The sequence below is a fragment of the Schistocerca serialis genome, chromosome 4, assembly GCF_023864345.2.
Source record: "Schistocerca serialis cubense isolate TAMUIC-IGC-003099 chromosome 4, iqSchSeri2.2, whole genome shotgun sequence".
Classification (NCBI taxonomy): Eukaryota; Metazoa; Arthropoda; class Insecta; order Orthoptera; family Acrididae; genus Schistocerca; species Schistocerca serialis.
In genome coordinates, this window is record NC_064641.1 from 888,084,077 (window position 1) to 888,096,579 (window position 12,503).

At 41.9% G+C, this 12,503-nt stretch overlaps 1 long non-coding RNA gene across 7 annotated transcripts in view; it reads left to right on the plus strand.

The window, feature by feature from the left end:
• LOC126473560 (uncharacterized) overlaps window positions 1–12,290 on the plus strand; it is a 196,662-nt gene extending 184,372 nt beyond the window's left edge. For all 7 annotated transcript variants that reach the window (XR_007586486.1, XR_007586487.1, XR_007586482.1 and 4 more), the window contains exon 4: window positions 11,258–12,290. This is a non-coding gene — a long non-coding RNA (uncharacterized LOC126473560). The remainder of the gene's footprint in view (window positions 1–11,257) is intronic.
• Window positions 12,291–12,503: the final 213 nt, after the last annotated feature.

Sequence of the window (12,503 nt, forward strand, 5' to 3'; positions counted from 1 at the left end):
GTTCAGGGTGTCAAATTAGCATCTTTAAACACCAAATATTGTAGCCACTCTGATGTTAATTTAAAATGTACATGTTAAGCAGTGAAGATCCTTGAAACTGTCAAAGAAACTTTTTAAGAGCATCTCTCTTTTTAATGCACTGTGACAAATTGTATTCTGTTAACTTCATATCTTTTTCATTAAAGTGATACATTCTGCCTAATAATATTGATTTAGGTACACCAACAGCACACAAAATGTTTTCCTAAGGTACATAACAAAAGTCTTCCTTCTCAGGCCAAAAGAATGACACTGCTGGTCCAGGTGCGTGGAGAAAAAGTAGTTAAACATCTCTTTCTTCATCACAGACATTTCTGATGAAGCAAAGTACGACCTGTCATAATGTACAGCTGCTACAAAAGAATTTTGTTGAGGACGAGTGCATATCTGTTGGGGCATTTTCACTGAATGGAAAAAATCAAGGAAGGCTTTTCAGAAGAAGTTACTTTTCTAATCTCTCAAGAATCACAAGAAAATGATTTGTAATGGTGAAAATTCCTGGTACCAGGTGTTGTGCGGGTTGTCGAAAATCTCTTCTCGAGGTTCTTGCATAGGAAATCTACATTGACTTTCTCTAAGAATCGTAAAAAACATTTGTCAAAATTAGTTTCGCAGAAATCGTAAACACCAGATGCAGTTGTTATTCCGCATCATCCGCTACTTGAAGATTAGCTCTTCTCAATATATGCTTTATAGTTCCTCCCAAACCATTGCTCACAGTTTTACTGTGGCTTGTAGCGAGAAAGGACTGTGTGAGCACAAAAACGACTTTTCTATTGATGCTGAGCAAATTTTTAAAGCTTTTTCTGTTCTTAGGTTGAACAGCACATTCATCATTGAAATAACAAACTTTCTTCGCATGTGGGTAATACTCTGCCAGCCACTTAACAGTTTCTTGCTGGACAGTATTTACAAATCCTCCATCATGTTCCATATCATCACTTACAAAGCAGTGGTTCAGTATTACCAATTTACTTTTTTCATTTACCACATACACACACTAGGGTGTATTGTACAGCTGCTTCTTGTTCAGTGGTAACTCTGAATTTCATTCTGAATTACAAAACTGTGATTTTCAGCAAAGTCCATTAACAGAATTGCTTTTTCTGGGGTTAGATTTTCCTTCAATTTTTCAATGATTTTGACTGACACTAAGATTTAAATGAGTGTGGTAAGTTCTTTGTTTCCTCAATGTGTTCCACATCCAAAAGTAGTTTCACATTTCGGTGAATGAGTGCTGGCAGTACCAGCTAAAATACACCACTTTGATCTTAGCAAACAAAATTTAGAATGACCAATGTTCATGTTCAGATTCTTCCACTTAAAACGAGAGTACAGTTCTCTTAAGGTGCAAAGGATGAATCTTTTTTGTGTACACACATTCTTCTGAATGCTAATTTTTGTCTTTTGCTCCTGGTAACATTCGAGTGTATTCATCATTTTGGTAGAAATCAGTGACTATCTTTACCACTTCATCAGCAATCTTTCCCCCTTTGAAAACAGAAATGGGTATTTATCAATTCTTAAACCACAGTTTCCTTGCTTGTCAAACCACATACTCACTAACATTGAATTCTGACATTGTTTTCTTTTGACCAAGAGGGCGGAACTAATATTAAAATTTGAATTTTTTTTTTCAGGTACTACTCTTATGCTAGCCACTTTATCTTTCATTAACAACATCAAGGTATCAAAATCTTTGGCTTTCTTAAAAATTTCACAATAAAATTTTTCTTCTCTACGGTAAGATTCTTCAATACTGCAGTAGCATACTTTTCTTTCCAAAACATGTTTCACTTTTTCTAGGTTCATTATGCCATATGAAGCCTCGCTGTGATTTGGAATGGTGTGAAATTTTAAGGGAGAGCACTGCAAATCATGTAAAGTTTTAGTTTTATTTGCATACTTTGATGTTTTAGTACTGGTTAGTGAAATGTCACCTCCGGGTCACCTGCATCACTTTCATTTCAATCAGTCAGTTTTTTGTTCACAAATCTTGCACTGTTTTTGGTCTGGTTTCATGGAGATTCATCAAACAGTTGATGGTTTAGATAAAGACAAGCAAACTGATCTCAAAGATTTTTTAACTGTTCGTATGTGTTTTTTGAAAGGATCGCAAGAAGTTATTTGAAGACTTTCAAAAACTTTTGAGTAATAGTATATGTGATTTCCATATATTGTAGCACTTTCTTGATCTTGTAGAAAGTGTACATTGTATCGCAGCAGTATAAAAGCTCGTTTGTCTTCACTCAGCTCTGCTATTTTTTGTAGAGTTTTTACTAGGGTCTAGGTTGTAAACTGACACAGTGGTTTCAGTAATTTTCCAACATTGCATGAATTCACATTTTCTATTGCATTTAACTGAGCACTAATCCACTTAAAACATCTTTTATACAAGTGGAATGATAGAGCCGCACCACAAACAAATATGAGATGTCTCGTAGAAGAACAAAGATCAACTGATGCCAAATACACCAATTGATGCACGCCAGCGATTCTCAACAATGAATTTCAGCAATTGTTTAATTGTTTTCATGCTTATAAAGGTTTCAAATAAGCTACTGCAATCTAAGAACACTTTTTTTATCACTGTGAGCAGGTGATTGGCTAAACACATAAATCAGATATATTATAATCTTTAAAAAAATTACTGAATTAGTCAAATGAAAGGAAATAAATTTTCACACTTACAGTTAACATGCTGCTTAGAATGAGTTGTACTTAAAGGTGCTTATTTGATACCCTTGCATCTGAGGCAGTGAGGCAGCAAGTGGATGAACTTACTTAAAATGGCCCTTTTCCATTGCAGCAAGAAGTATTTTGATTTCAGGTGTGTGTGTCAATTAGCAGAAGACCCATTGAAATTTTTATTTTATTGGAAAGCTTATAATCTAGAGGATTATTTAAGACTACAATCAGGTTCCCAGCAGGTTAGAGAAATGTGATATAAGCATTTCTCCACATCCTCGCAATTTCTCTGAAATCGATAATCGACGTACATTGATATTTAAAAAAAATTTCTTTCTAACTTTACTGCTTCAGTAACTGGGTATCTGTTAACTTCTTACTTAACTTCTGAAAAAAAAATCCAAATCAAAAGTTTCATAAACACCTCAGTTATTGGCATTTTGCATTGGCATTCTTGCAGAGTCCAGTTATCAGAATATAACTACATTTAAAATTCGATATAAAATAAAGTTGTGGTCTGAGACCAAAAAGATTTTGCAGAAGTTCCTGTGTTATAAGTGTAAGCAAATGTGCAAAGTTTTGTGAAAATCTGAGATACAGGGTTACAAATCTTTGGATTATTGCGTGTTTTGATGTGGAATGACCCTGTTGCCTCTAGGAACCTTGCAATGCCAGAAGTTTCTAGTGAAGTGCAGGAACATCTGTGGGGGGGGGGGGGGGGGACCTACAATTGGTCTGGGAACAGTAGTTGACTCTGAATGTAAATAAATGTGACTTATGTCAATACAAGAACAGCTCCTTTGTTGTTTGAGTATTTTACTTGAGAACACTATGGAAAATGGCAAAACAGCTGTAAAGTAGCTAGTATTAACCATCCGGAGCGATTTAAAGTGGTAGGACCACATGAAACAAGTTTCTTCCAATGGATTTCAGTCTGATATCTGACTCTCTCACAACTGAAGAATGTGCACTTAATCCAGGAAAGAAGTGCTTACAAAACACTTCTTCGAACGATTGTCAAGTATTGTTCATCAGTCTGTGACCCTCAGCAAGTATCGTTTAGTAAGCATGAGAGTGCCACCGGAGTTCGTCAAGCATGTCTGCAACAGACACAGAGAGACGAGGTGCATATCACTGAGACCATTACTGTTGTAATTCTGGAAGAAAAGTCAGGCACTATATTACGCCATCCTGCATACGTCGTACGAATGGCCACAACAAGAAAACTTGAGAAATTACAGCTTTGCACAGGTTTATTGAGAGTTGCTCTTCCTGCACACCATTTGCGAAGGTAACACGAAAGGACAAAATTATAGTTGTGCTGGAGATATCTTCCACCACACACCACTAAGCAGCTTACGGAATGTGGTTGTAGAAGTATGGCCTTGGCCTACGGGTCCCAGAGGATCGAATCAGGTCTTTGGCTCCTCCTGCTGGATAATAGCCACCTCTGCACCTTTCCAGGCATTGTGTTCTCCAGCTACATGCACATTGCTCTTCCATGCCCTATAATTCTATCTACCTACATGTCCTTATGTTGCATCTCGATTCGTCTATCTGCCATCCATTCATCTGGCTACATGTCCCACCCACCTTTATTCCATTTTCATTACAGTTTTAAATTAATTTTCCTCTCCTAGTCTGTTCACTTGTCAGTTTTCAGGTCTTAAATGACTTTTGCATTATGGAGGTGATATTCAACTGCCCTGAGTTAAGAGGCAATGAATAATGATTGTCAGCTTTCCTTTTTGAGAAACATTGGAATCCCAGTTTTCAAAACTAATTTGCTCACCAAAAGCTCAGGAACTTGACTGTAGGATTTTCTTATCTTTCTGTGTGACGTGTTAGATACGTGAAACTTGATGAGAATGTAATTATCTGCTTTCTCACGTCTGACATGGGGAGGCCACAACATTGGGATCATGGATTTACTTCAAACTTTCTACACCTTTAGAAGGCCATTAAAACAACACAATTTGCAACTAGTAAGGTGCATTACTCTGACAATCCCGAGAAAATCGCAAGAGCGGTTTTATGTGCCTGTTTTGTAACTGACGTAGCTGCGCATATGTGCCAGACGTTAATGCTAATGGTAATCAAGTGGTTAGTGTTTGAGCTTCTTCATCTACTTGTCAATAGTTATAGTTTGTTGTAATAATTGAATTTAACTAAAGTTAGTAAGTAGTCAAATAACATGAAACTTGCTAAAACTTCTTACAAATACACATGGTTCCTTTATTATTGTTGTTGTTGTTTGTTGTTGTTGTTGTTGTTGTTGTTATTATTATTATTAATATTATTAATAGTTGTAGTAGTAGTAGTAGTATATTACCTCTCAGATGCCATATAAATTAAATAATATGACCAGTAATGAAAAAAATTAAATTAAAACTTAAACTTGAGTGGGAGTTGAACTGTTTGCTACATAACACATTCATCTTGCGAAGCTCAAACCCTAACCACGTGACCACCGCGAACCAGAGCCAGAACATTCAGCATCGAGATGCCCTTAATCGGATTCTGTTCTCAGTTAAATTATATTGGCTCTGACTGGGCTAATTGTGATTGATATGGGGCCTAAACTACAGAAGAAGTTAATCATAGTTTCACTGTTGTTTTGAATCTCCCCACATTAGTGCTGGTTTTTTGCAGTGGAAATGACAAGAATTATTCAAGCTTTATTAATTGATGGGGAGAAACTGGTAAAGTCATTGGTAAGAAAGTATCCAGTCATTCGCCTGCTTGCGCAGAAACAGGTGTTGTGACTCGCCGATCATTCAAAGTGCCGCCGCGCAATTACGCGCATCCTCTACATGCGGCACTGTCTGCCAGCCATGCAGCAGCTGCGCCACCTAAGCGGCCAGCCGAGCAGCGGCCGCAAGACTGGGACTCAGTGCTCATTCGAATGCTAACGTGTACGCATGTCTTGCTTGTCAACTTACTCTGTGACTTATATGTGTTGTGTCGTTCTGAAATATATGTGTTAAACTTGACGTTATAACAATTGGCGACGAGGTAATGGGTTTTTCCTTTTCACCGTTGACCCACAGGATTCCATGGCTACTGTCGAGCAACTATTGCAAAATCTCCTTGAACGGCAAACGCTTCTAACAGCGGCGATTCGCGACTTCGTCAAATGCGGGGCGTTTCTCGTCGTTGGCTATACCTCCTTTTCCTCCTTACGACGAGACGGTGGAAGACTGGTCTGATTATGAAAAACGTCTTCGACAGCACTTCTTGGCATTTCATGTCACGGACGAACAACCATGTAAGTCTCTGTTCCTTTCCTGGATTTCACCTCAAATGTATCGGTTGTTGTCGCAATTGGCTCCTTTGAAGGATCCTGTGTCTTTGTCCTTTGCTGAAATGTGCTCACTTCTGTCTGTGTATTTTCAAAAGCAAACGCATGTGGTAGCCTCTCGTGTTGCCTTTTATCATTGTCAAAAACAACTGAATCAATCCTGTTGCGCTTGGGCTGCTGAACTTCATGGCCTCAGTCGAAAGTGTCAATTTGTTACTGACGTTCACAAAGAATGCTATGCCGATTCCATGGTACGGGATGCTATTATCCGGTCGGCGGCCGACAAAGAAGTTAGGCAACGTGCCCTTCAGTTGGCGAATCCGACTCTAGATGAAGTTCTCTCCATTGCGCAGTCTTTTGAAATTTCTCACGCCGCTGGGGCGCAAATAGAGATGTGGGGTGATGTCGGGGAAATACAACCTATGTGCGCTGTTGACGACGCGTGCGGCCCGTCCCCGCCGGCCGACGTGGCCGCAGTGCGCTCCCACGTGCAGCCTCGGCCTAGCCGTAAACAGCCTGCTAAGAAACTGCAGCAAAACCCCCAGCAACTTCCTTCATGTCCGCGGTGTTTTACGAAACATTCACGCGGGATTGTCCCCAACATTGGGCTGTGTGTCACAATTGCAAAAAGAAAGGTCATGTGTCTTCCGTTTGGAAATCCGACTGCATACATGATGTCCATGAACGTGATGCTGATTCTGATTCTGTGTTGTCTGTCAATTGCACTTCTTCCCTTTCAGGGAAGTTATTCCTCACTGTCCAAATCCTTGGTCGAGATGTTCGCATGCAAGTGGATACCGGTTCTGCTGCCACTATAATTAATTCTCAGACGTATCTACAGTTGGGTTCTCCATTCCTGTCACCTGTCACTCGGCAATCACGGATGTACAATAAACAGAAGATTTCTCTCTTGGGACAGTTTAATGCTGAGGTATCTTACAAATCCGTCGTTCGCACTGTTCCCATATTTGTGGTCGACCAGAGCAGTGCAGAAAATCTTTTTGGTTTCGATGCCTTTCGCGTTTTTGGGTTCTCCATAGATGACTCTGTCATTATTGTCTCTGATGCTATTCCTTATGCTCAACTGGATTCCTTGTCGACGACATTTTCGTCCCTTTTTTCTCCTGGGTTAGGCCGTGCAAACGACTTTGAAGCTCATATCACGCTCAAACCCACTGCTCGGTCTAAGTTTTTTCGGGCACGGCCCATTCCTGTGGCCCTTCGTGATCGGGTAAAACGGGAGTTGGATTGTCTCACTACTTCAGGGGTCTTGCTTCCTGTCACTTCCAGTGAGTGGTCCTCTCCTGTCGTTGTCGTTGCTAAGCCAAATGGTGATATTCGTCTCTGTGGCGATTTCAAAGCCACTGTAAATGCTCAATGCCTCATTGACACTTACCCTATGCCCCGTCCTGAAGAACTGTTCACTAAACTTGCTGGAGGCCAGTATTTTTCTAAAATTGATCTGTCAGAAGCTTATCAACTTCCTATCGACGCTGCTTCCTGGTAGTTTCTGGTCCTTAACACGCCTTTCGGCCTCTATCAATACCAACGCTTGCCATTCGGGGTTGCTAGCGCCCCTGCTCTCTTTCAGCGATTCTCGGAACAGTTATTGCTCCCTGTCTCTGGGTGTATCAATTACATGGACGACATTGTTGTCACTGGCTCCACCACTGAAGAACATCTTCAAAATCTCCGCGCACTTTTTCATGTCTTACAGACTGCCGGTCTTCAGAAATCACAATTTTTTCAGGCATCTATCACGTACTTGGGGTTCCAACTCTCTCGGGATGGTATTCGTCCACTTCAGCAAACTGTTGCTGCAATCGATGCCCTTCCTCGCCCTACATCTGTTAAGGAACTGCAGGCCTTCTTGGGGAAAATAGCGTACTATCACAAGTTTTTACCGTCTGAGGCTTCGGTGGCTCAGCCGTTGCATCGCCTGTTACATAAAAACGTGCCCTTTCACTGGTCCACGTCATGCGATGCGGCTTTCCAAAAATTGAAGACTATGCTGAAACAGGCTACTTATCGACCTGGCCAACATCTTGTTCTTGCCACAGACGCCTCTCAATACGGGGTCGGTGCAGTCCTTGCGCACCGTTTTTCTGACGGTTCGGAACAACCCATTGCTTATGCCTCCAAAACGCTCACGGATGCCCAACAAAAGTATTCTCAAATTGAGAAAGAAGCTTTGGCCATTGTTTATGCTCTTCATAAGTTTGGTGTTTTTCTCTATGGCTCAAAATTTCACCTTGTTACGGATCACAAACCACTTGTTTCCTTGTTTCATCCATCAACATCCCTTCCCGACAAGGCTGCACACTGCCTCCAGCGTTGGGCTCTTTACTTGTCTCGTTTCAATTATGAGATTCATTTCTGGCCAACGGCTCAACATGCGAATGCTGATGCTCTGTCTCGCCTTCCCATGGGTCCTGATCAGGCATTCGATAGGGATGAAGTTTTGTGTTTCCACCTGGATGTTGCCCAGCAGCGGGTTGTGGACGGGTTCCCCATCACTGGGGACAGTCTGGCAGCTGCTACGGGTTCTGACCCTACCCTCTCCCGGGTTTTACACTGTATTCAGAAGGGTTGGCCAGATCGCCCGTCCGCTAAGACTTCTGATCCGTTGCGGAACTACTACACATTGCGCTACCACCTCAAGGCTAGGGATGGTGTTATCCTCCTCCCCACTGACAATGCTTCGCCGCGTGTTGTGGTACCTGCGTCTTTGCGTGCTTCAGTCTTGCGCCTCCTTCACCAAGGGCACTGGGGTGTGTCTCGCACAAAATCTCTGGCGCGCCGTCATGTGTACTGGCCTGGCATCGACTCTGAAATAGCACAAATGGTCGCTGCCTGCGGCCCTTGTGCATCACAGGCGGCTGCCCCGAAGTCATCTTTGTCACCGTGGCCTTTGCCTGAGAAGCCCTGGGAGCGCATTCATGCTGACTTTGCGGGACCCTTTTTAGGTACTTATTGGCTCCTCGTAATTGAAGCCTACTCTAACTTTCCTTTCATTGTCCGTTGCACGTCGCCTACCACCGCGGCAACCACCAGTGCTCTCGCCCGCATTTTTTCTTTGGAAGGCCTCCCCTCTACTCTTGTTACTGATAATGGTCCGCAATTTGCCTGTTCTGAATTTGCGGATTTTTGTGCTCGTCACGGTGTTATGCATGTCATGGCCCCGCCGTTCCATCCACAATCCAACGGTGAGGCTGAACGACTGGTCCGCACATTTAAGGCTCAAATGCGGAAACTTATGACTTCTTCTGCTGCTGATGATGCGCTTCTCCAGTTTCTGGCGTCTTACCGTTTCACCCCCATGGGCGACCACAGCCCGGCTGAGCTCTTACATTGCTGACAGCCCCGCACGCTACTTCATCTTCTGCGGCCTTCCACCTCATGGCCGCGGGTGCCTTCACTTGGCCGGTTCACCGCCGACGACCTCGTCTGGGTATGGGGATATGGCAGGCGGCCAAAATGGAGCCCGGGCTGCATCTTAAGACACCGTGGAAGACGCCTGTATGAAATCCAGACGGACACGGGTGTTGCAGTGCGTCATTCGGACCAGCTTCGGCCTCGTGTGCCAGCAACACCTGTTCCGAATGCCGCTACACCACCTTTGGCTCTACCTGACGCTTGGGATCTTGGCATCTCTCAATACTCACAACGCAGCCCTCTCACCGTCATCGCGATGTCAGCACAAGAACGGACGCCACCAGGAGACGTGCCCATGCATGAACCGGATGAGCATCCTCTGTCAGAGCAAATCTACTCGCCTCCTCCTCCAACGGACGCCGACACATCGCCCATGTCTTCTGTCATATCAACTGGGCTTGCCACAATGGGCAGATTGGTGCGTGGGGCCCCAGCAGATTCGACCCCTACGTCTCCTGCCATCTCGACCCGTTATCATCAGGGACACTTCCGTCCGGACGGGAAGCCGCCGCCTCGAGACTTTACGGCGAGTCAAACAACGACTATGGACGTTAGCCATCTCCAGGACACCTCCATCAAGATCAGTGCAACAATTTCAAAGGGGGGAAAAATGTTGTGACTCGCCGATCATTCAAAGCGCCGCCGCGCAATTACGCGCGTCCTCTACGTGCGGCGCTGTCTGCCAGCCATGCAGCAGCTGCGCCACCTAAGCGGCCAGCTGAGCAGCGGCCGCTGGACTGGGACTCAGTGCTCATTCGAATGCTAACATGTACGCATGTCTTGCTTGTCAACTTACTCTGTGACTTATATGTGTTGTGTCGTTCTGAAATATATGTGTTAAACTTGACGTTATATCAACAGGAAATCAGATTGTTCGTGTATTTTAAACCTAAACTGCCAGATCATAGTGTGTTGCCACTGTATCAGCTCATTTATAATGCAATTGCTGTGGTACAATAAAGTTTGTATTTTAGATTTACTGAAAACAAGAATCACAAAACGGAATTATTTAACTGGATAGATAAAAAAAATTACTCATCAAGCGGCCACCGAACACACATAAAAGACTGTTGTAATTGGCAAGTGTTTGGAGCCAGTGGCTCCTCTTCCTTCCTCTTCAAATTCTGCCTGAAGAAGGAGTGAAGGAAAAGGACTGGAAGGGTCTAGGAAAACGGGTAGATTTTGGGAACATTACCAGGAACCACAAGTCAGGGGAGACTTACACCGTACGAGACGAAAAGGAAAGCTGCCAATTACAACTGTCTGTCATGTGTATTTTGCCGCTGCTTGGTGAGTAGATTTTTTATCTATCTGATTAAGTGATGATGTCACTAATTGATTGTTTTCTTTGTTACAAAACAGAATTAGATACATTGAGTGTCAGTTTTGCAATGGTGGTACTCACCAGATAATGATGCATCAGATCCACCATAGAAAGCTTACACATGGAAATGCTGTATACAGGTTATTGTAGATGGCAAAATGTGGTTCAAAAATTACTATATGGTGGGACAACACCAAGTGGAACATCTTTTTAAGGTTTATTTACTCTGCCTTTTTAAGGCACTGAAAGGAGCCCTTTGCAGCAAGTTCACTTGTAATCTGAGGCATTGAGTAGTTTGCATTGTGTGTGTCTGAATACTGTTCAATTAATATATTTCTTCGTGTTAGTTTATTATACCATAAGGCTTGAGCATAAGCAGTTAATGATAACTTTTGAAAGATATACCTTGTTACAAATAATATGCCATCTCATATTTAATTTTTTAAATTAGATTTCATTTCATCTCACAGGTGACAGCAGTGTTCGTCAAGACTTTTGGTACAGTGAGAGTTTCTTCTGGATGTGGAACACACGTAGCTTGCACTCACCTGAAGGTGCAGCTCTCGACATTACCAGAAGGCTTGGATGTGGTGCCAGGGCTGTGGAAAGCTCTACACTGCACAGCTCTTTGCTAAGTCATTAGTCAAAAATTCACACACTGTGGCTAGTCTCTTATTGACTACTATTCTTGTTGTGACCATCCATATCTTTAACTTGAAGAGTCAGGAGTGTTCTGAAACAGGTTAAATTAAATGTGCTTTTTCACGTATTTGTAGACTATTTACAGTAAAACAGGCACATTCCATGTGAGAAAGTTTTGACATTGACTAAGTTCTGACAGTAAATGAAAGGAATGTGGATGTAGATCTCCTCTTTCATGTCATGTTATAGCTCATGCCCAGTAATGATTTTAGAAGATGCTTGAGAAATATTTGATATTTTTAACATAAATTAATTTTTTATGGACCAACATTTGTTTAATGAATGTTTCTATCAATTGAAATGTCTTTCACATGGTGAAAATGAACTTATCTAATCGCCCAGATGTGTTGACTTTGTTAACAAGGCATCATTAATGGCTGTCATTGTATGTTACATTATGTTGGTTACCAGATGTTGATTTAGGTTTAAAATATTTTACACACAAGTTTTGCCATAAAACGCAACAGTTATCCACTTTTCTGTTCTTTTGCATATTATTCATATGTTGGTCAAAATTTCTGTTTTTCACTAAATTCTTTGGCTATATTGGGATGTCGTAACTGATGCAAATTATATATCTGTTGTTCAGAATTGCCCACACCAAGAAACTTGAATTATTTGTGCTGTGTTGGTATTGACAGCATTGTGCCCTAGTGTGCAAGTGGTTTTATTGTGGTATTTTAGTGTGTAAAGAAAGTTTTAGCAGTAGTGTTAGCAAATGGACAGGCCTGAAGGGTTTTTAATATGCATGCTTAAAACTTGTCAGATCTTTAGAAATTAAAGTAAATCTTCAGAAAGATATTTTATCTGTTCAATTTTTTTTTTCCTTCTTTGGAGAGTTAAAACTTCAGGTACACATATAGGAAACAAATTGTTTATATCAAAAATCAAATAAAAACAAAATTTTCACGTGAATACTGCAAGATGTCTACTCTTTGCTGTGGTCTGAAGTGCAGTGAGGGGAAAAAGGCAGAATAAAGTTGCTACGTTAGAGCACCACACTGTGAACCCTGA